Here is a 25162-nt window from a genome sequence, read left to right as displayed (position 1 = left end):
GCGTTGCACTCACTTTGTGCTGCACGTTCGGGTCTCAATCTGTTGTAATGTTGTGCTGGGGTTCGGCCACAAATAAACAGGCACCAAGACCGAAGCGGCCCCCGAGGTCACGAGAGACAAACACAAATGTCCCATCTTGCTTGTTGTTTGGCATGGGCGCATGTTGCCTTTGTCTCATGTTGCCTTTGTCTCATGTTGCCTTTGTCTCATGTTGCCTTTGTCTCTGGTGATATGCATTTGTGTCATTCATGTGTTTTGTCTGTGAGAGCATGTGGCTTTTATTAGTTTCTGTATTGCCTTTGCCACGTGTCTCTCAGTCTTATGTCACACCCCGCCCCCTTGTCTACCCATTATTAGTTTAATGGTTTCACCTGTCCCTCATTATCCTATTTGATTTATCACCCTTTATTAGCGCCTCATGTTTGCTTTCCTGGGCTGGATTGTTTCATTCGTTGGTTGGTTTCCTTCCCTGTCGGTTCAGTTCTTCGTATATTATTTCAGTTGGTTTTGTTTGTGTTCTTTTCTCCCTCGAGAGAGTTTGGTTATGCTTGTTTTCTATTTTAAATAATAGCTCATTGATGCCATCTGAACTTGGGTCCTTCTTTCAAACACCCCATTCCATGTCAGAACTATCCAGCCACTACTGGACCCAGCAGAAGAACAATGTGTATCTCCCACCATGGTATTTTCCATCAATCAGAGCATGATCCAGCTCATCCAACTCCGTAACCTCTGTCAGAGAGGAACTAACGTGAGGGATTTTGCCTACGATTTTTTTTTTTTTTTTTTGTAATATTGTAGTGGGATTATGATGAGACTGATCTTAAGGAGGTATTTAACATCTGCCTCAATCAGTCTCTCAGTCAAAGAAAGACATTTTTGGGAATTTGTGTATCACCTTCTCAATTGTTAGGAGTCTGCACTCCCATCCCAGCAGGAGATTCCCAGGTGGGTAATACCATCTTCCCACCCACAACAAGCCCAATCCCCTGTCCTCCCCGTAAATGGAGATGGAGGAGGAGGAGGAGGAACGGGATAGCTGCAGGGTTAGAAACCAATGTAGTATTCACTCCCAACATTTTGTGCAGTTATGAAGGCACCATACTGGGTAAATCCAAACTCATACGGGGTAAACTCACACCATTCTAAATAAAAAAAGAAATCAAAGAAGTATATGTATTATGTTATACACTTTTTCTTAGTAGTAATGCTCTCAAAGAATTGATCTTTGCTGTTCTAACACCCTGGCTCCACCCTACATTACGTACATTTGTCAGACAGAAAGTGGCTGTAATTTTTGTAAACTTTATGTGAGGACCTTACATGTCCTTGACACTTTGCTTGTTTGCTGGCAGGTTTGCTACAAGGAAATGGGGATTATAACACAACTAAATGTAGTTTACACTAGGCTAAATGTATTATACACTGTCTCTGTTCTTGTAATTGTTGAGTCTATACTTTGGACTGCAAGAAGTCAGTATTTACCAGCCTATATGATACTTCATGTCTTGCTATTTTCATGATGAGAGCTGTGTAGATGGTAAGAGTGTTCTAGCCCTTTGATAGTGCCCTCTGCTGGTCAGATAATGAAACCATTTGGTAAACCATTTTTGTCTGAGGGAGGAATTCATTCATGAATTACTTCCAAATTAAGATGGAGATTATTGGTAACACTTTATTTTATGGATTAGAAATTAGTTAGTAATTAATTACTAATAACGACATGTAAGGGACTAGTTACAGACTTGTTTGCAATTATAAGGTATTTATTAGGCCTTTGTTAGTTGATGTCTTAGCCTTGCCTAACAGCCTCTTTACATATGTTTTTTTCCTAACAATTAAATTATTAGGTCAAACCAAAGATACCTATAGCTAGTAAGGCGCAAAATATATCCTTTATGTGTTCTCATTACAATGTGTGTCTCTATAGAAGGCAGAGACTTTTGATGCGTAGTGTAAATAGCAACAAAAAGCATCCTCTTTGCACTAAGGGCAAATAGTGTTAGATGCTGTTTTCACCCCTAATTAAATACTAGCATACAGTATAAGGGCATCACTGCAGCATGTTTATTGTGTTTATTTAGAGTCTCACAGACACCCTACACCAGGGGTCACCAAAGACCACATGAGTTGCCCCCGCAGGCCTGTTCTAAAAATAGCACAACTCAGCTGTGTATAAAATTTTATTTTATTCTGTTGCTATTCATTTTTTTTTTAATCACACTTGCATTTATATAGATTTAAAAAATGAAAATATCTTAAAAATTTGTTTCTTATACATGAAGTTTAGATAAGTTTAGGTGAACTCTGACGTACTCCAGTTCGGTCAGTATTGTGCGTGTGACAATACAGTGCTCGTGGAGAGTAGGCTAAGCTAGAGGGCGCAGCGAAGATTGGCGCTGAACGTAGTTTCTTACCCCAAAAACATGGCAGAAAAAAGAAAGAAAACGTATCACTTTCACAACGAATGGGAGTCGGGAGTTCTTTTTTACGACTGTGAAAGAAACCTGCGTGTCTTATATGCGGAGCGACTGTGGCAACGGCAAAGAGGCACAATGTGGAGAGACACTTTACTACGAATCACAAAAACTACTAACTACCCACCGGAAGCGCACTCACGGGCAGAAAAAGCCCTTGAGCTAAAGACAGCTTTGGGTAAGCAACAAGCTTTTTTCACAAGGCCGTGCAAAAAGTCACAAAAAGCAACCGAAGCCTCTTTTAGAGCTACGCATTTCCTGATCAAGAAGAAGAAGGCATTTTCAGATGGAGAAGTTGTCAAAGAAGCAATGATGATAATTGCTAACACTGTACTTAAAGACGAGAAATATGGAAGCGATATAATCGCCACTCTCTCCGACGTCCAACTGGGGGCATCTACGATGGCTAGACGAGTGTCTAGTGGTTCCCTTGTGCGCAGAGAAGAGCTGTCGTTCGTCAGTGTTTTGTGTGTGCGTATTGACCTTCTACCCAGGTTTTGAACCTAGGGAGGCACACCAGGCTGACTCGAAGACGCCCGCGATCATCTGCGAAGTCACTTCAGACGTAAATCTCGGGCCCCAGGACGACAATTGCGCTGATTAATGTTGATAGGGCATAGCAATCTATATGTTGTGACTTTATGTTCTTTTAGCCAATCAGGAGTGAAATAATAGAATGTACTCCTTGCAAATGGTATAATTGATGTAAGATTTTGTGTAATGTACGAGTTAGCTTTCGATCTCCTCGTGAGACTTTGCCTCTGGCTGTACCAATTTCACTGCAAACTATTCTTCAGTAAATTTTGATTCTTTAATTGAATTTCTCGACTCCTGGTTTTCTTTCTCCATATCTGGTCCGGGTCACAACTGTTATACCCCTAACAGTGTCAAACCAGTCTCTGAGTATTGAGGAGTCTGATGGCTTGGGGGAAGAAGCTGTTACACAGTCTGGCCGTGAGGGCCCGAATGCTTCGGTACCTCTTGCCAGACGGCAGGAGGGTAAAGAGTTTGTGTGAGGGGTGTGTGGGGTCGTCCACAATGCTGGTTGCTTTATGGATACAGTGTTTTTTGTAAATGTCTTTGATGGAGGGAAGAGAGACCCCAATGATCTTCTCAGCTGTCCTCACTATCCTCTGCAGGGCTTTGCGGTCCGAAACGGTGCAAGTCCCAAACCAGGCAGTGATGCAGCTGCTCAGGATGCTCTCAATAGTCCCTCTATAGAATGTAGTGAGGATGGTGGGTGGAAGATGTGCTTTCCTCAGCCTTTGAAGAAAGTAGAGATGCTGCTGGGCTTTCTTGGTGATAGAGCTGGTGTTGAGGGACCAGGTGAGGTTCTCCGCCAGGTGAACACCAAGGAATTTGGTGCTCTTGACGATCTCCACAGAGGAGCCGTCGATGTTCAGCGGAGTGTGTTCACCTTTGCTCTCCTAAAGTCAACAACCATCTCTTTTGTTTTGTCCACATTCAGAGACAGATTGTTGGCTCTACACCAGTTCGTCAGCCGCTGCACCTCCTCTCTGTATGCTGACTCGTCATTCTTGCTGATGAGACCCACCACGGTCGTGTCATCGGCGAACTTGATGATGTGGTTCGAGCTGTGCATTGCTGCACAGTCGTGAGTCAGCAGAGTGAACAGCAGTGGACTGAGCACACAGCCTTGGGGGGCCCCAGTGCTCAGTGTGGTGGTGGTGGAGATGCTGTTCCCGATCCGGACTGACTGAGGTCTCCCAGTCAGGAAGTCCAGGATCCAATTGCAGAGGGAGGTGTCCAGGCCCAGCAGGTTCAGCTTTCCAATCAGGTGCTGGGGAATGATTGTGTTGAATGCTGAGCTGAAATCTATGAACAGCATTCGAACGTATGAGTCCTTATTGTCTAGGTGGGTGAGGGCCAGATGGAGGGTTGTGGCGATGGCATCGTCCGTTGAACGGTTTGAACGATACGCAAACTGCAGTGGGTCTAGTGAGGGGGGCAGCTGGCTCTTTATGTGCCTCATGACGAGCCTCTCGAAGCACTTCATGATGATGGGTGTAAGTGCGACGGGACGGTAGTCGTTGAGGCAGGACACTGAAGACTTCTTTGGCATGGGGATGATGGTGGTGGCCTTGAAGCACGTTGGAACGACAACGCTGCTCAGAGAGATGTTGAAGATGTCGGTAAGAACATCTGCTAGCTGGTCAGCACATCCTCTGAGCACTCTGCCAGGAATGTTGTCTGGTCCAGCAGCCTTCCGTGGGTTGACTCTACATAGAGTTTTCCTCACATCTGCCGTGGTAAGACAGAGCACCTGGTCGTTGGAAGGAGGGGTGGTCTTCCTCGCCATCACGTCGTTCTGCACTCCAAACTCAGCGTAGAAGTCGTTCAGCGCATCTGGAAGGGAGGCATCTTTGTCACAGGCAACTGATGTTGTCCTGTAGTTGGTGATGGCCTGAATGCCCTGCCACATGCGCCGCGTGTCACCGCTGTCCTGGAAATGACTGTGGATTATCTGGGCGTGTGCGCGCTTTGCCTCTCTGATTGCCCGTGACAGTTGCTCTGAAGGCGGAGTCTCGGGACCTCAGCAGCGTGTGCACCTCCGCAGTCATCCACGGCTTCTGGTTGGAGCGTGTGGTGATGGTCTTGGAGAAAGTGACATCATCAATGCACTTGCTGGTGTAGCTGGTCACTGATGCTGTGTATTCCTCCAAGTTGGTAGAATCGCCATATGTTGCAGCCTCCCTGAACATGTGCCAGTCAGTACACTCAAAACAGTCCTGAAGAGCAGAGATGGCTCCTGCTGGCCAGGTTTTCACCTGCTTCTGAAGCGGTTTTGTGCGTCTGACGAGCGGTCTGTATGCTGGAATTAACATAACAGAGATGTGGTCTGAGTAGCCGAGGTGGGGGCGGGGCTCTGCCCGGTACGCGCTGAATATAAACCCAACAAATCACTCAGATCATTAGGATCACATCAGCTAGAAATACCAAGGGTTCACTCTAAGCAAGGAGAGTCTGCTTTTAGCTATTATGCCAGCCGCAGCTGGAACCAGCTTCCAGAAGATATCAGATGTGCTCCTACAGTAGTCACATTCAAATCCAGACTCAAAACACATCTGTTTAGCTGTGCATTTACTGAATGAGCACTGTGCCACTGTGTGTCTGACTGTTTGTACTGTATTTTATTTTATTTTATATTCTAAACTGTTTCAATTCTTCTTCTTTTTTTTATTATAATTTTTTTTATTTATTATTATTTTAATCTCTTCTTAAGCACTTTGAATTACCATTGTGTATGAAATGTTCTATATAAATAAACTTGCCTTGCCTTGCCTTGCCTTGCCTTGGTGTGCTTTGTCCACCACTGGATGAGTGTAAAACGCATTGATAAAGTTGGGACCAGGGCCGGCGCTACCTATAGGCGAACTAGGCAGTTGCCTAGGGCCTTGGCCTTGGAGGCGGGGCCTCCAAAACATACACATGCTTATCCACCAATCAAGAGCAGCAAAATACTATGCTGTTTGTCCATTGGATATAACAATTGTCATTCACCTGTAGTTAAACCAATTATTATCACCGTTTACATGCGAGTCACTCCCAACCTCTGAATTTATGAATGAAGAGATTGTAGATTAATAAAATCCAACTTTTCTGCAAATTTATCTGATGGCGCCGAAACGAACTCATCCTTCAGGGGCTGCTAAGCGTAAGGCTAAGCAGGCACGCAAAGAAAGTGCAGCTCGTGATTCAGGTATCATCTATTTGAGTGATTGTAATGTATTGTAAAAAATAAACTGATTCTAACGATCAGCGTCATTTTGAGATAGATCATTTGATGGTTATTTCCAGTTCAAAAGAGCGCGAGCACCGTTGATGGACTGAATTCGCTTCTGACACTTTGAATCCAAGCGTATGTAGCTACAATGCAGACTTTTGTTAGAAAAAAGAAATACGTTCTAAATGAACCGTCCGAAAGAGTCTGATTCGCGGAAATGAATCGGACTTCATTAGTATTTTGCGAGTCGTACAGAGTCTGACTCGCAAAATACTACAGAAAAAGTAAGTTTGTCAGTCAAAGAGCAAACGCACTATACTAAAGCATTGTTTATTATGTTTTAAAACAGTCTGTATATCTTCTAAAACGCAGATGTTTAGCCTACATTAACTGCTCTAGTCTATCATATTAGACTATAGACCATAATAGACTTCATTTTTTTTGTTTTCCAATCATAAATACTGTTGCAATATTTATTGAAAATAAGTATGCAATCTTAAGCATATGAATAATCACACAATTACAGTTGACGGAATTAACTTGTCTTTTCACTTCCACTAGCAGCTGATTTGTGTTTCATAAGGTATTTCTCTACAATACATACCTAATATGACTATATTTAGTCTATCAAAAACAAAACTGTTCATTATCCCAAATAGTGGGTTAGTGTGTTACCATAAATAAATTACTGAACAAATTACTGCAAAAAACTTCCTGACTGCTAAAAAAAAAAAAGATGACTTTTCAGATGATTTTTTTTGTTGTTTACCTTAATTAAAGTTACATTAATATGCACATTTAAGTAAAAATATAAAAATACTGATAACAGGTTTTGTATAAATAAAATGTTTAGGAATCATATTTGTTTTCAAGTCTTTTTTATTAAATGAAGTTTTATTAACAAAGTTCGGGAGGAGTACATTCAGATAATCAACGAGATAAGACGTATATATACTGCAGACTTACCTCTGTTCATTGACAGTTTATCAGCATCCCTCCACCACCCCCATCTCCTCACTTTGATTTGTAATAATCTCTTATTGGATGTAAACAACACAATCCAAAATACAATGCAATCCAATGTAATACTGTGTAAATCTGGCCAAAATTCAGAGCCTGGAGCCCTCCCCTGGACAGCATGCCAAATACGCATAATCTTTACTCTATTTAATTTGATGTAAGTGTGAACTCGTGAATTCTGAAAGGTGGAGGGGAGGAGGGCATGGCGGGGGGCCTCCAACATACATTTTGCCTAGGGCCTCCAAATGTCTAGAACCGGCCCTGGTTGGGACAGTAGAGTTTTTACAACTGTGTATGCCATATTAGGTGAATAGAGTTCCTGAGCATTTCATGGTGCATAAATTAGTGGAAAATGAACATGAAAAATAATTATTTATGAAGTAAACATATGAATCCATCACTATTTCTCTAAATGTCCTTTGATATTTTGACATGTGGACATAAATGAAGAAATTAATATTGCAGCAATTTCTAGCATGAAACAGTGGCTAAACATCGAAGCTGGAGTATAGTTTGTCACAAAATTAAGAATTGTATGGCTGATTACATGCAATAAACGTAAACAAAAAAATGTGGGTTTTTATGGGGACCGGAATGATGGTGGAGCATTTGAAGCAGCAGGGAACTTCACACTGCTCCACTGAACTATTGAAGTTCTGTGTGAAGATGGGGGCCAGTTGGTCAGTGCAGGCTTTCAGACAGGTGAAACACCATCTGGGGCGGGTCACCAGAGGGTGGAGGAGCTGCTACCATCTACCAGGGGGCGGGGAGCTCTCTGTCATCTGCCAGGAGGTGGAACAGCTGCTGACATCTGCTGGGAGGTGGATGAGCTCATTAACGTCCGCCAGGTGGTGAGGTCCAATGCCATTGTCTGGAAGACATCAAGCCGGAGGTTTCCTCCAGCCTGAATCGGGCAGTGGAGGAGTGTGACAAGGAGGAGGGCCTGGCCGGGCCTTGAAGGTTCATACCGGCTTCAGAATCAACTTAATCAGCCAGGAGAGGGACAAAGAGGAGCCAGGGATGCCAGTGGGAGAGAGAGAGAGAGACACACATGCCTGTGTGTGTGTCATTATGTTTCAGTTCAGCTTTGTATGCCAAATTAAAATTCTGTTGATTGTTCATTACAGTTCTTGATTCCTCCTTGGTAGGGAAGGCAGAATCTGCCACACAGACATAGCACAATCATGCCTAAAACATCTCTGTACTCTAAATTGGGTACACAAACCACTATTGATTTTGAGTACACTCTAAATTTCACAATACATAACTCTGATCATAGCTATAAAACCAGGGCTGTAACCGAAAGCTTCTAAAGTACTCCACAAATACAGGTGTTCAAGTCAGTCAAAAACCTTTTCCTGGTCTAATGAAAAAAGTATTAATACCCAATAGTTTAGAAACTTCCCAAAAAATCCCTAATTAGAGTTATACTATCAAAGAATGTACCTGTTTGCTATACAATGTCTGATCATAATGTATCACCTGTCCTATTTACTTAATCATGAATCTAGAGCATTGGACAGGACTTTGTGCTCAGGGCACAAAAGGGAAACAGGCCTCCAAATGGCAATGTTCTGAAGATCACCATTTTAAGGCAATAGACTGATGACTGCTCTTCTGCAGCTAAGTGGCAGAAATACTTTTTCGGGGCTATCTTTAAGCACTATGAGATCTTTTCATATAATGGGCCAGAATATTTTGTAAAATGATATGGGTAAACTATCAATCCTAGGGGATTTCCCATTATCTATACTCATCAAAGTTTTATGGAGTTCCTGTAACGACAGAGAGAGTTGCAGTTTAGCATTGATCTCTTCATCCACCTTTGGCAGACCATCATATAAACTATTAGCAGCCATTTTCTCTTCATCTGCTAGATCAGTTGTACATGGCTTTGAATAAAACTGTGCAGTGTGTTGCCTTATCTCAGCAGGATTAGTGAACTCCTACCCAGCATCCAAATGCAAGGAATGACCAATTCTGCTCTTAAAATTTTTTTCCCTCCAAGATAAAGAACAACTTGGATGGGGCATCCATTTTTGTAGCTTTCTGAAAACATGAGCAGACTGAAGCTCCCTGTGCCTTGACACCCAACAGGTCTGCCAATAGGGCCTTTTTGGATGCAAGAGTTTCAATATGCTCTTTTTCCTGTGGATGCTGACAAACTAGGCAAATTCACAATCTCAATCTCCAAGTCTTTTAATTAAAGTCAGTAGGATCAATAGTTCAATAGGCAATGGTGGCAGTGGTGGCTCAGCGGTTAAGGTTGCTCTGGGTTACTGATCAGGAGGTCAGGGGTTCAAGCCCCAACACCACCAAGACACCACTGTTGGGCCCTTGAGCAAGGCCCTTGAACCTATCTGCTCCAGGGGCACTGTATCATGGCTGACCCTGCACTCTGACCCCAGCTTAGCTTAGCTTAGCTGGGATATGTGAAAAATAAATAATTTCACCATATATATGCAGAAATGTATGTATAATGTGTGACAATTGATCAATTAAATTAAATTAAATTAATAGACAATTGACTAATAGTCAATAATCTTTTGACTAATAGTCAATTGTCAATAGGAACTTCTCGACCTTATAGCAATAACTTTTATATTGCAGAGGACAATGCTGTGATCTGAAAAACCTACAGGAGTAATTTTGCAATAATAAAAAAAAATATTAGATTCAATTTCAAATCTTTATTTACAGGTTCACTTTATTTACAGGTAAACTAAGCTGTGTTCTTATTAATACATAGTACACTTAGTACATGTTTTTAACTCAAACAATTTTCAGGGTTTTGCACATAAAATGCTTTTGTGTGTAGAAAAACATTTTCCACCACTGTTCCATTATACCAACTTCCATTACAAAAAAGTTTGTGTGTGTGTGTGTGTGTGTGTGTGTGTGTGTGTGTGTGTGTGTGTGTGTGTGTGTGTGTGTGTGTGTGTGTGTGTGTGTGTGTGTGTGTGTGCATATTATGGCCACGTGTAAGGTTCAATGACGTAACGGTAATTTTTTTTGTCCAGGTCTAATATATAAAAAGTACATAAATACAAAAAAAGCAAAACATTTACTTGAATACACCTCTTCTATGGTGAGCATATTTTTAGTGTCCGAGTTTGAAGTCATATTGATATTTTTTCTGGGGCTAAAAGTAAAAAATGTGGTGTCCAGAAACATTGTCTCATTAAAAGCTGAATTCTTGAAAAAAGAAATACTGGCCTGACTGCTGCAGAATAATAAAGCAGTGAAACAAACGTGTTTTAAAATATGATGAATTGTTTTTAACAGTTTTGTCCACCAAATCAAAGTCATGTGGTGTAACCAGCATGTAGGTAGTCATTTTGTTGCTTATGTTGACCATAAAAACCATAAAACAGAGAGGACACCTTGAGAAGTTTAAAAAAAAAAAAAACATCTGATATTAATTTTGACTTTTTATGAAAAGGGCACATTTTGTTCAGGTCATGAATGTATAATATATATATATATATTTTTTTAAATGTACCTAGAAAAATGTGTTTGAAAACTTTTTTGAAATTATTATTATTACTATATAGACGTTATTTATACACTCTAGTATTCAAGGTGCAACTGAATTATTGATGGTAAAAAAAATGGCAAAACAAACGATGTAACTAGATAACTCAAATAACAGACACAAGAAAACACATACACTAAGACAACCAACAAAATGAACACAGAAATGCAGAATAAAAATTGTAAATATTAGAGCACTCCTACCAGCCACAAATGGCACTCGCCAAGCTCCACCCGCTGCCAGCACTCAGAGAGAGAGAGAGAGTGAGCTTGTTGTGTCACACATGTGTGGTCAGCCTTATCTACAAGCTTCATGACCAGATGGTCTTTGGTGAGGTGTATGTTTGAAGAAGTAAAACTGTTAACTCGTGCTTGGTGAGATAGAGTTGTTAGACTTCTGCATCTTATTTCTGCTTGTGAAGACACCAAAGCTTGACCCTGGAGAGTTAGCTAATTATAGATGGGTCTCAAATCTCTTATTTATGTCTAAAATACTAAAAAGGTAGAATCCTCTCAACTGTGTTTACACTTTTACAGAAAAAACGAATTGTATCAGTGAAGAATTTCAGTCAGGATTTAGTCTTCATCATAGTAGAGAGAATGCACTTATCATCTGACCACTGCTACATTTCTCTTCTAGTGCTTCTAGATCTTAGTGCTGCCTTTGAGATACCATAGGACTTTGTTCTGAGTAATCCAGAGCAGCATTTGCCAAAGTCTTCTTGCTTCTATCTTTTGTCTTTTTTGTGATCCTAATTTTGGTGAACGCTCTGAGCTTGTCTTTTTCCAGCCTTCATCTCCTTTCTGTTGACTATCATTACCTTTAGCTTAGCCTTTCTCTGTTTCTGTTCAGCACTTTGTTCAGCATTTTTAAAATGATGTCTTTGTTGTTTTCGATGTTGTAGGAGGTGAGGTTGATCAGCTTCTGGAAGTCCTCTGGTGTGTAAGTGAGTTTATGAGTGATATATGGAGAGGTGTTACTGTTAAAGTCAACATCAACTGCTCCCTCCTTCAGCTCTTTCTCACCCTCTCTCCTCACTCCTATTGGACACACAAAAATACTTATTATTATTAAAGTAATGGTGTACATTTTAGTTTATTTAGGCTCAAGATACTGAAATTAAACTAATCACTAATTATTAAACAGAAATTCTAAGTAAAATGACATTACCCTAAAGGAAATATCAGTGCTTCCAAGGCCACACAAGAATAGTGTTACAATCTTAGGCTTAGGTTTAAGGCTTTAAGGCAATGAAATGCTGCATCAGAGTGCGTCTTGTTTTCTGTCGGCTGGGCACAATCAACGCATAGTTAGATGTGCAGTGTAAACGTGACTGTAATAGTTTGATGTGTGCTGGGAAGTCAAGACCAATCACAATTCAGTGTGATGTAGATAGCGGACCAGAGACAATTCATTATGCAAAAACAATGAATATATATATATATATATATATATACTGTATATTACCAGTGTTGGTTGTAATCTGATTCCAAAGAAATTAGTAACTGGAATCGTATTACCTTTAATTCAATAAAAGTGTAACATATAACATTTTTAAATTCTTGTAATCAGATTACAGTAACTGATTTTCAATTAAGCTAATTTTAAGGACATTACTTGGGATTGCATATTTCTATATGTATAATACATTTAAAATATGAATTATGATCAAATGTATGTCTGTTGGCATTTCTGTGACATCTGAAGGGCATGTGACAATGGGCAAAGAGGAAAAATAGACATAATTTTGAACTCATTGAGCACAAAAAAAAAAAAAAACGTTTTAGGAAATACCTTAAAAGTAAATAGTAATAAAGTAATTAGCTGATTACAATTTTAGAGAGTAATTTGTTATATATATATATATATATATATATATATATATATATATATATATATATATATATATATATATATATATAACAAATATATATATTGAGTCCTTTTTTTTTTAACTGTATATTACGATGATGTCATCATTGTCATAGCCAAAGTTACATTTTGAATTCTGAACATTTATCTTAATTTACACTTTTACTCTTAACCTTCTTCAAATTTAAAAAGTTAACACTAGCGGGAAAAAAGGTATAGCACACTTACTGTAAGACATAAATTATTAATTATCTATTTTAATAATTATTTAAATCTTTTATCTATAGTCTATGCATTAAGCGGTTCAGACTGAATTAACAACACAAGTTTAATACTTCAGGGGTTCAGAATAGAAATGCAGTTTTTTTTATTACAAACACCAATCAGGAATGTGGCAGATGAGTGTTTACAGCACTTACCAGGAGCTTTGAACTGTTTGAATGAAACATTCACCAAGGGAAAGTGAATAACTATGGGAGCCTCTGGATTATCTTTATCCTCAAACACATAAACTTCCTTTAGTGGCTCTGACTCCACCATTTTGAAGTCGATCTTCGGAAATGGAATCTTGCGATCAGTGCAGTATTCATGAGATTGCTTCAAGACCTATTGTATACATACACAAACATTGCAAAAATTTGAATTACGCACAGAAATCAATGTTCCATACTCATGCAATGTATTCACTCAACTAATATTTCAGGTATCCCTCACCTTAAACTGTTCATCCCAGGAAAAGTTTAGAGACAGAATAATGTCCACATGTCTTTGAGAGCGTACCACGGGAGGGAATCCTGAATTTGAAGCAAATCCAGAATCTACCAGGCTTAGCACAGGATCAGCTGGTGTCATGTTGTTAGGAAAGGTATCTGGGTGTTTTTCTGTAGACATAGAAGTCATTTTATTATGACAGACTGTGCAAACGCCGTCAGCATTTACAAGTGTTTTATTTCATGAATAACAGACATTGCCAAATAATATTTTCATTATTAAAGCGGACTAAGAAAATTGCTGCAACATCAGTTAATTGTACTTTCAAATGATTTGGGTTTATCACTTAGTTGAAATGATCTATAATGACTGATATTAGATGACTGCTATTTTATAACTCATTACTCATTAGTATGCATTGAAGCAAAGCATTGTCATTGTACAGCAAAATATGCCTCTTCAGGAAGATTACATATTTCAGATCCTCTGGGATGTAAACAATAAAGGTGTTTGGTAACACTTTACAATAAGGTTCCATTTGTTAACATTAGTTAACCACATAAGTTAACATGAACTAACAATAAACAATACTTTGAAAGCATTTGTAAATCTTAGTTAATGTTAATTTCGTCATATATTAATACATTTTTCAAAAGTTGTATTTGTTAACATTAGTTAATCCAATATTAACTAATATGAATTAACAATGAACAATTTTATTTGTATTAGATTTATAAATGCTGTAATATATATATATATAGCTGTACCAAGCTTGTTGGAGAAGTTCACTCTATCCACTGTTCTTCTATCTATTTAGTCTGTCTCAATTGCTTCTGTCTCTTCATGTAATCCCAGACTGACTCGATGTTCAGTGGGGGGCTTTGTGGGGGCCATGACATCTGTTGCAGGGCTCACTGTTCTTCTGTTTTAATCTTTTGTATTTGCAAACGTAATGTTTGGGAGTCTAACAATTATATTTCCTATTGACACACTAAAGCTGAAGATATAAATAACCATCTTAAGACAAATGCTTTTGTGAAACGTCTTATGTATCTAAGACTTTTGCACAATACTGTATATATATATATATATATATATATATATATATATATATTGTTCATTATTTGTTCATAATACCAAAAATGCATTAACTAGAGTTAACAAATGGAACTAATTAAAAAAAAATAATAAAAAAATAACTTGCAGTATAAAAATAAAGAAACAAATATGTTATCCAGTCAATGGGCCTACATAAATATGTTGATGAAAAGTAAAATTACTTATTACACGGTGCTCTCCAATATTTTATTCTGATTAGACAGTTGCATTCTGTGATAAAATATTTTTGTATTATGATCAGTTGTATGCACTGTGCTAGTTCCATGTCTCTCATAGCACTCTTCGGCCTTCTTCTCACATAATAATTCAAAAATAAATTACAATTCAGTATATGATATAATGCACAGTCAGTGGTACTTATCGCAAAATAAACCCCTTCAGGATGATATACCGTACTGTAATGTAACTGTTAAGGAAACATAGAATGCACACTTGAAGTACTACTGTATACAAGTGCTGTAGACCTTTCCATGTGATGAAGCCAGTATTCTCACTGTAGTCCCTGTGCAGATTCAAGCCTCTCAGGAAGTTGTATATCTGGCTGATAATGGGGCGGCTGTTCAGAAAGCCACTCACCATTTTCGCCAAGTCAGTCACAGGGCTGATCATGTACGTGCAAAGTGCTGTTGGTTTATTGACAGTTTCTTTACAAAGGATGACAAAGAGACAGAAAATTTCAATCATCACATTGTGTATAATCATGAAAGACTCAAAAGTAATTGTTATTACAATTAATTAAAAATTATAAATAATTAGTTGGGTGTAATGCTTAGGCAGACATAGTGTTTGAATGCATCACATACTCTCACCTGTGTTACTCACTCCTTCTGCAGTCCATGAGGGGGCAACTCCAGTGGCATAACTCCAGATCTGTGTCAGATTTATGGAGAACACACTGCTCCACAAGCCTACATATATAAATAAACACAAACATAGACAGTGAAATGTATTCTTAATAGAATGGAACTTGGAGACCACTGGATAGCTAGGGAATATTTCTGTAAAGTCACTGTTTGTATTATGTTTTATTATTATAATGTGCTTTAATTTTGCCTCTGCACTATTTGCACGTCTTTATTAGGAAAGCACGTTGTGCTGCACTGTCCTCTATTGTAGAGTTTTTATAATTTATCATATAGGTTTGCATTAACCTTTAATCCACTAGCCAACTATCCTTGCGTACTTGTAAGACCTCCTAGTACATGACCTCTTCTACAGTTGACTGACCTCTTTGCATGTGAAATGATTTGCTTACTTATAGGTTGTAGGTTTTCTGTTGGGTCCAATAGAGTTGATACTGCCCCATAATGATATGACCACATAAATATGTATTATTTGTTTTTCAAGAAAGTAATGGTTCACAAATGTTCAGCACAACATTCTACCTTTTCCCTTCTCTTCCTTGTGGTCTTTACTTTTTCTTTGGTTTTATGCCTTAATCATGTGCTAAAACTCACAAACGCAAACTCACCCAGCAGCATGGACAACCTAGTTTCAGGAAGTTTTTTGACCATGTGACCAAGGTAATATTCACTCCCAAAGTTCTGTGCAGGAACAAAGGCACCATACTTGGGAAATCCAACCTCATATGGGGTGAATTCACACCATTCTAAATGTGAAAAAGCCACAAAAAAAAAAAAGATTTGAGAAACAAACAAGTAGTACCACTTCCAAGAATTAGTCCTATATTAAAATCTGGTTCATTATAGTCTTATCCCTTCTTAACCCATACAGTGCAACTATTCTAAATTGATGTTATGTAACTCTCTTTGTATCAGTTTAGAGCCAATATCTGAATAATTAAAAAAGCCACACTTTTGATTAGTCATAAAATAGGTCCTCTTTGTATTTTATTCTGGTCAAGAATGACCCAATTCGACAGGAAACGCCCATTTGACCAATACAGTATATAAAGTGTTCAACCACAATTTGAAAAAATATTATATGAATTGGTGGAATGTGAAAATTCAGCTAATCAGGTTGGAGCTTGCAATTTTGGAAAACTCTTTCCATTTTTGCATGAAATATCATCAGATGGTCTGTGAACGGTCCATGGGCATGCCATATTAGGATGAGACTACAGTTGTAGCTGAATGGCTATCATCTACTGTTAGTACCTACCAGCATCCACTATACTTTCTGTCTTGCCATTCTTCAAGTTGACAGCATTGAAGATGGGTAGAGGGTTCTGGCCTTCTGACAGTGTCTTCTGTAGTTCAGAAAGTGTACCCATTTGTTTCTATAAAAACAAAGTAGCATACAATTTTTCAGATCAGGGCCGTTTCTAGCGATCTCACCAAGGGTGCCAAAATGCTCAGAAACAGCCCAGTTTCAGATTTTAATATAGATCCATTACTGACTTTTTTTTATATCTTCAGTACCTTCCCTTTGATGAGATACTCTATAGCCAGACCCCACATGTCAACGAGGGAGACAAGGTGACCTTCTTTCTCTCTCTCTTCCAGTTTTTGTTTGTAGTGCTGTAGCTGCTCACGGGAAAACATGGTGAGCATACCTTTGGAGAGCTCCTTTTTAAGAGACTCTATAAACTTATCATAGTCACTCTTTGACCAGTTAGGATCTTCATAAAGAGAGGCTATAGCCCTGTAAGACAAAGATTACAAATGTAACATTGAAACTTAACAACAGATCTTCAGTTTTTAATACAAATAGTGGTCTAATTATTCATTCAGATTATGGTGGTGACCCATGCCCCAACTTTTGTTGTTCTTACAGGAATATTCAATGCAAGTTTAAAACAAGTTCAGCTCAGTCGACCGCATTTGTGGTAAAATGTCGATTGCCATAAAAATTATTTTCACTTGTTCGATTGAGGGGGGGGTAATATCAGGATCCAACCACTTCTATTGGTTTAGTTTTTAGTTTTTGTGGCTTGATTCTGACATCAATATTTTGTTCTGTCTTTGCTTTAGATTAGTTTTCATAGACATGTGTTCTTGTGTCTTGTCTATAGTGTCAGGATCATGTCTCTTGGTTCGTATCATTTTGTGACTGGATCCTGACCCGTGTGTGCGTGTGTGTGTGTGTGTGTGTGTGTGTGTGTGTGTGTGTGTGTGTGTGTGTGTGTGTGTGTATGCATGGATTAGTTCGGGTTTTTCACTGCCACATGCTCTTCTGTTTTGAGTGATAACCCCACCCCCTCGTTTGCCTTGTTATCAGTAAATTAGTTGCACCTGCCTTCCTCATTACCCTCCTTGTTTTCTCCCCTATTTAAGCTACCCTTGTGTTAGGTCCAGTGCAAGATTGTTTTGTTTATCTTGTTTGTGTTAATTTCTTCCTCATGAGAGTGTTTGTTTCTGTTTTTGATAAAAAAAAAAGAATAGAAAGTCCTTTTTATTTGCCTCCTGCATGTGGGTCCTCACTTCCCTCAGAGAGTCCTTGACAGAGGTTACAGTGAGGCACTTACAATGGAAGTGAATGGGGCCTTATATTAGTTTTTCTCTTAAAAATGTGGGTATTATTTGAACTGTAATGTTGTTTAAGCCAATGTTGCAGGGTTTATGGTGTTACGTCTTAGTAGTAATGAAGTTGTAAAATGATATATAACTTTAAACAGAAAAGGTTGCTATTTTATCACACTAAAATCATGTTGACATGCAAATTGTTTCCATCTTGTGGCTATCATTTTAAAACAGTGAGAATTAAAAAAGGTATGGATTGGCCCCATTCACTTCCAATGTAAGTGCTTCACTGTAACCCAGGTTTTTAATTTTTTTAAGAAAAGGTCGGACAAGCTGAATTTTCTAATTTTTCTTTCTTGAGATAATCAACATAATGCAACAAATGCTGTCGATTATATGCTACCTTTTGGCATTTTTACATGTAAGATATTACAGGTATTTAGACATTAGTCCCTTTCTGAAGCAGCTTTTCTTTGTGGAGACCACAAAGTAGGACAAGATTTTACCATCATTGTGAGTGTATCATTTTGGCGATCCCAACAAAATAAAAAACATCTAACTTGGGCATGTAGTGCTCCTTATTCTCACCACGTGGAACCAGAAACCCCTGTGATGTAGCTGACTGCATCAAGGAGTTGGAGCTTCTGCAGGCCTTTTAGGCTTCCGCATGTGCCAGTCATCGCTCTAGACCCACCCCCAGAACACACCACAGCCACCACTGGGACCTGATCAGTCATATCAAACACAAAACTGACATGATCAGCAAACTTTCTTTCGTTTGTTGCAGGGTATTTGTTGACATTGTAATCATATCAATTGGACAACATTCACTTGAGTATAATGGGAGTGGGCCATTGGGGTTGAGTTTACATCAAAATGCTGCACTACATTAGTTTGTAATGTCTATATCATGAGCGTCACCAAACAAATAACTGTCTCTGATTGGTTGGCTAAACATAATTGTCCTACATAATTTCACACAAGACCTTTAATTTTTTTTATTAGAATAAGCAGCTCATGTTTGTGTAATAGTAAAAAGTAATGTTATATTATTAATTAAAGGGTAACTAAACACCTGCTCAGAGTCTGACTCCACCCACTAGAAATATTTGAAAATGCTGGAAAAGTGGGCAGAACCCGGCGGGGATAGAGGGAACAAACCGAGTGCGGTGCTGAGCGGGGGGACCTGAGACTCGTAGTGACGGATTAGTTGACAGCTGCTGTCAGACTCTATGTTCTTATTATTCCTCACACGGTCGCAAGACGACATGTACATGAATCTGGCATGGTGAGCTGGAACCTGCTTACGTCAGCTGTCACCGCTTACGTCACGAAGTACCGCAAACAGCCAATAGGAAAATGCAACTGCAGTAGCCACCGTTCAACCTGAAGAGGGCAGCACTCAGATGTTTTTACACCATATATTGTAGAATTAAAACACTTTATACCCAAATGTCAAAAAAATTACTTGAATCAATGACCAGTACTAATAAAGCCCCATGCTTACAGATCATTAACTAAAAAAAGTTGGTTTAGGGTTTAGTTACCCTTTAAGTGAAACAATCCTTTCTGTTCTTTGTGGAGTGTATAGGTTTTAGACTGTCTTTATATGGATATACAGTACATTATTTGTGTTTGCATTTGTATTACCTTGCTGGGTTCTGGTGGAAAGTTGAGATTCAAAGCTTTCTGAAGAGCTTGTGACACAACTTTTCTCCTTTTCTCCAAAAAATTATTTTCTTCAATAGGGATATCAAAATCCAGACGTACATTCAGATCTTCATTAGAGCTTCAAAACACACAGCACCATTTGCAGTTTCAATGTTTTGCAAGCTTAAAATTATTATTACTTTTATTTTCTGCACAAAGGCCTACTTAAAAAATATTCTATTGAATCTATTACTGAGGATACACATAAATGTATTTGAGTTATTTTACCGAACGTCTGTTTGGAACTGCAGATCAACTTTATCCTTTGAATAAAAATAAAAAATAAAAAATTTATTATTAAGTCTGAGTTCACATATTTCAAATATACTAATTAAAACAGGATATATGTATAGACTGAGAAACTCATTATGAACCACACAGAATAATCTCAGTATACCATTTTTGGAGTTCCATAGACATGTTTAATCAATTAATAATCTACAACACAGTGTTGAAAAAAGTAGATTTTGCCAATACTCACCTCTCCCACAGGCAAAGAGAATGTAAGATGGTGTTTGTATGGCAGTGGTTTTAAAGGGATTGAGGATTCAGTGTTTACAACTTTTGCCATTGCACAATCCACTACGCATGTTGCAGCCTGGACATACAATAAATATTTAATCAAATAAACATACATTTAAAGCGTTTTTTAATGTCTTCTTGTTTGTTCAAATCTATAACTCCACATGTGGGACATACAAACTGTTTTAACACAACTTTTAGAAGCAAAACAATTATATGAACATTTATTTATTAAATTTTTTGGCTTCTTCAGGAGGTCACATGGATGACATGGCGCGTTCTAAAACTGTTTTCAATGAAGGTATGCACACCGCTGCCACTTGGCCTCTGTCAGCGGCACCCAGCTACTCCAGAGGCTGCTCAAATTTCTGCCACACCACGCAGCACAACTTGCATATTTTTCAATAAATTAATTATCAAATGACATAGATTATTTACTTTAGCATTCTTCATTCTTGAAGAAAGAAAAACCTTGGTAACTTTTGTGTGTATTGTCTGCGACCTGAACCGCTTCGATATGCCTCGTGTTTGATACCTGTGCAGTATCCTAGCCGCAACACAGCATAGCACTTCTCGTCTGGTTTGCGACCACATTAAAAGTTTATTTTATTTTGCTTCTAAAAGTATAAGAATGGTGTATTTAAAGGAATACCGGTGTTAAGGAGATAAGAGACTCAGAATTGAGATTGAGTTCAGTTTCCAGGTCTCGGTTGATGTAGAATTGTAATGTCTTTAGGAAGCTAGAGTTCTCAGAGTCTGAGATCAGGATATCCTCTTTGTATGCCCCTTTCAGCTTTAACACCATGTTCCGTGTTGCTAAAACACACAGAGTCCACTTAAACCTGATTCCTGTCCTTAGTGTCAACTGCAGCAGAGTTTGTTTATATTTGTGGTGACACTTTACAGTAAGGTTCCATTTGTTAACATTAGTTAACAGCATAAGTTAACATGAACTAAAAATGAGCATTACTTTTACAGCATTTCTTAATCTTGGTTAATGTGAATTCCAACATATACTAATTGTAACACTTGGGACATTCTCCCTAGCGGCCATTAGTGGTCGCTAGAAGGATAAAGACTTTTAGTTTAAGATTGATTTTGGTTTTTGTTGTCTTTGTTCTCTGTGTTCCCCTTGATTGATCCCAGCTTGTTAGATCCTGTGCATATATTTTCCTTGTGTTCTCTCTGTCTTTGTCAGTTGTTAACCTTTCATGGATATAATGGTTTGTTCTGTTGTCATGTTTTGAGTTCTTTTTGAGTTTTAATTAAAAAGCCTGCACATAGATCCTCCTTCTCGCCTCTTTCCTGCAAACGTTACACTAATACAAATAAATCAATAGTTGTATTTGTTATTAAATGGTCTGCACTTATATATTGTTTTTTTAACCTTAGCGGTTTTCAAAGTGCTTTAAACTGTGATTCATTCATCCATTCACACTCACACACCAATGACTTCAGAGTTGCCATGCAAGGCACTAGCCTGCCATTGGGAGGAACATGGGGTTCAGTGTCTTTCCCAAGGACACTTCGGCATGTGGAGTCATGTGGGCAAGGAATCGAACCACCAACCCTATGATTAATGGCCAACCCACTCTACCACCTGAGCCACAATTAATGATTAATTATTATAAACTAACATAAACTAACAGTGTATTTTATTAAATAAATGCTGTAAATAAAATATTGTTCATGATGCCTAATTCATTAACTAATGTAATTAATGGAACCTTTTGTAAAGTGTTACAATATCTGCTTATTTTATGAATAATGTGTCAACAAAATTTATTTATATGTAGAACACAGATAATTCACTTTCATATTTTCTATTATGTTTTATTGACGTACTTATTTTAAATAATTAAAGCTGCACTATGTAAGATTCTTTGGATAAAAATGAACAAATTTCCATTATTGATTGAGTGCGTAAACAATCAGTGTTAAAAAAACATTTTTTTTAAAGCACCTTGGACAGCTCCTGCTTTCTACCAGCAAGGTGTCATGCTGGGGCAGGTTTTTAGGCTGAAAGTGGTGAATATGGATGCTTCCAACACAGGTTGGGGTGCATTGTGTAATGGACACCTAGCCTTCGGTACCTGGACAAGTGCGAGGAGGACGTGGCACATCAACAACCTGGAGCTATCGGCTGTTTTCCTAGCCTTGAAGGCTTTTCAGTCCGAAATAGCAAATGATCATGTTCCAATTCCCTCGGACAACACGTCAGTTGTGGCCGACATAAACCACCTTTATTTTAGTATTACGGTTCACTTGCAATATCAACTGAGGCTGTACCATATTATATAAAAATAAAAAAGTCTTCCATTGAACTCGTATCAGCCATATCATGAGTATCACCTCTTAAATTGATAAGTGTAGGTCAAACCAAACATTAATAGTAGATGAAATACTTGAAAAAATAAAATAAAATATACTGGTAGCGATTGAGGTGATTGAATCCCTGGTTCTTTATGTAAAAGCACTTTGAGTGTATAGTGTCAGTAAAGCATTATAAGTGTATATTCATTCATTCAAAATATATGAATACGAGTGTTGTTTAACTTCATCAAAGCAAGTAACATTTCATTTTTAAATGTTTCATCATATAACATTATATCAACATGAAAATATCACGTTATGACTACGGCTCTGAATATCTCCAGTCATGATCACATATGCAGGCGATTTAAAGTTAAGCTCAAATCGTGAGATTCATCCACCAGAAGAGCAGTTTCGAAACACAAATGAAGTCTAGTGTTCTTCTGCAAATTGCTTGCAAATTTAAGTTACAACCACAAATTACGCTAGAGCTCAAAGTTACGTAGTGCAGCTTTAATAAAAGGTTTTTTTTCTGTACATCGGAAATTTAACCATTTGCATAAAACAATGCATCCTCATGTGGATGGAAATTTTGTATGTACCTTCAGAGTTCTTGAGCAGCTTGTCTACTTCAATATTCAGCTCACAAAAAGGACCTGCCTGATTTCATGAGAAAACATAATCAGCTTATCTGATAAGGTTTGTCTAGAACATCTTTATTATTATTATTTGACATATAAAGGGTTTAGTTGTGATGAGTGTGTTTAGCACCTAAAGTAAAACTGGAAAGCTTTATTTTTAATTTTACCTAAAGGATGCCTTTATACCCTCTTAGAGGTGTAACATTGCATCAGTAAACACAAGTAGTGTTTCTTATACCCCTGCAAAAAAAAATTGTGTATCTGCTAAAAGTTAATTTAAGTATTTTTAGAAGTACACTATATAAAGATAATATGAAAAGAAGCCACAAAACACCTCATTTGATTTCAATGGGCCTTCAAGCAGTATGTAGCAAATTTTAGTAAAGGTTCTTACCACCAACACTCCATTAGAGATGCAGGGCACTTGTGTCTCAGAGCTGCAGTGAATGAACAAAGGCAAGAAAGGTACTTAGCTTAGATTTATGCATATAGAAACATCAGGATGTCTCTCATGAAAGTGCACTATGTAAAATATTGTAAGTAGCACTTATTTCTGCAAATGTTCCAAAACCTACTAATGGCAATTTACTCACCTCTTTGTGATCTCTAACTCCACCCACAGTTCATCATTTGTCTGAGAAAGAAGGTAAATCACAGTGACAGATATCAGATAAGTTTCCTTTCTCTGCTGAAAGGTCTACATTTTGCTGAATTCTTTTAATACTGACGGTTTATATCTCTACATAACACTGACTGTATCATTTATAATTAAGCATTTGGTCTGCTTTTTCCCAGGTGTGAGGTTATTGATGTCAAACAGAATGGTGGCGATGTGGTCGTCTCTCATGAATGGGTCCTCGTCATAGATCAAGATCTCCAGAATATTCTTAGGAAAGTGAAAACAGTCAAAGTGTTGATAACCTTTTTTAGTTTTAACAACCAGTAACTACTACTAACTCAATGATATCAATTTCAAGTAGAGAGTAATGACCACAAGAAGGTAATAATGACGTAAAACTGATAGCAACAGTTTTTGGTAATCAAACGTCAATACACCATACCTTTATTAAATAGTTTGACACATACTCTTGGAAAGCAGAATAGCGAAAGTTTAGTGAAAAAAGAACACTGTAAGATTAGGTTTACCTTTACACTGCTGTGAAGTCTAAAATAGAAGGTTTCATTCCATTCAGGTGTGTCACAATTTGGGATGGTTTTGGTGCGATTTGTACGGGCAGATGCAGTGGGTAAATTCAGGATTATATACAAATCAGACGCAGACACTTGGGGAGGTGGTTGGAAAAAGTATGGAGTTAGCATTTAGAAATCAACCTTTACCAAATTATACACATAATGTACCTAAATCCTCACATAGAGAGATTTCAGTTAGTGTTAGTTGTGGGATTATAAAAATAGTGGGGAGTGCACAGGTACAACACTGTATAAATAGGCACCCTCAGTAGTCAACAGTGCAAATCTGAAGACTTTTCTCATCAAAACTGCAAGCAAAGGTTTGGACTTGTCTGCAGTCTGACTTGTCTGACTTGTCTGACTTGTCAAAACACCCCATAATTCTTATAATAAGATTACATTAAAAGTTGTCAATGAATATAGCATTTTTTTATGCTGATAAAAGGAACTTATTGTCTTACAATTGTCAGATGACTGACTGATCTTTGCACGTAAAACTTTGACGGACAGATTCCAGTACGGCTTGACTTCTCTCTGTTGAAAAAAAAAATACATAGCCAGAAAATGGAGACGATGAGAAATAAACTGAAAAATCACCTTCAGTTCTTTTGTTTGATTTCAAAAGTCGTTTTCATTATACATTATGCATTATTTGCAAGATTTACATTGTTTATAGACCTAAACAAGCCAAACATTACAATTCCCACACTTAATAAAGACAGCATATGTTGCAAAACAGTGCCACTTTGCAAAGATTTTTTAGATTGTATAAAGTTCTTTTAAGAATTCCTCAGAGGAAAGGAAAGTAGCCTACCTTAAGCATATTTGAAGGTTTGTGCCTGTAGCAAAGCCAACCTTCTGCTCTGAACGCTTGTGCCATTTGT

General features: G+C 38.0%; 1 pseudogene; it reads right to left on the bottom strand.

Moving 5' to 3' along the window:
* Positions 1–9917: 9917 nt before the first annotated feature.
* Positions 9918–25161, bottom strand: LOC127662854 (cytosolic phospholipase A2 zeta-like; annotated as a pseudogene).
* Between the last annotated feature and the right edge of the window lies 1 nt (position 25162).

Source organism: Xyrauchen texanus, chromosome 22, assembly GCF_025860055.1.
Source record: "Xyrauchen texanus isolate HMW12.3.18 chromosome 22, RBS_HiC_50CHRs, whole genome shotgun sequence".
NCBI classification, from domain to species: domain Eukaryota; kingdom Metazoa; phylum Chordata; class Actinopteri; order Cypriniformes; family Catostomidae; genus Xyrauchen; species Xyrauchen texanus.
This window is presented reverse-complemented; position numbering and strand designations above follow the sequence as displayed.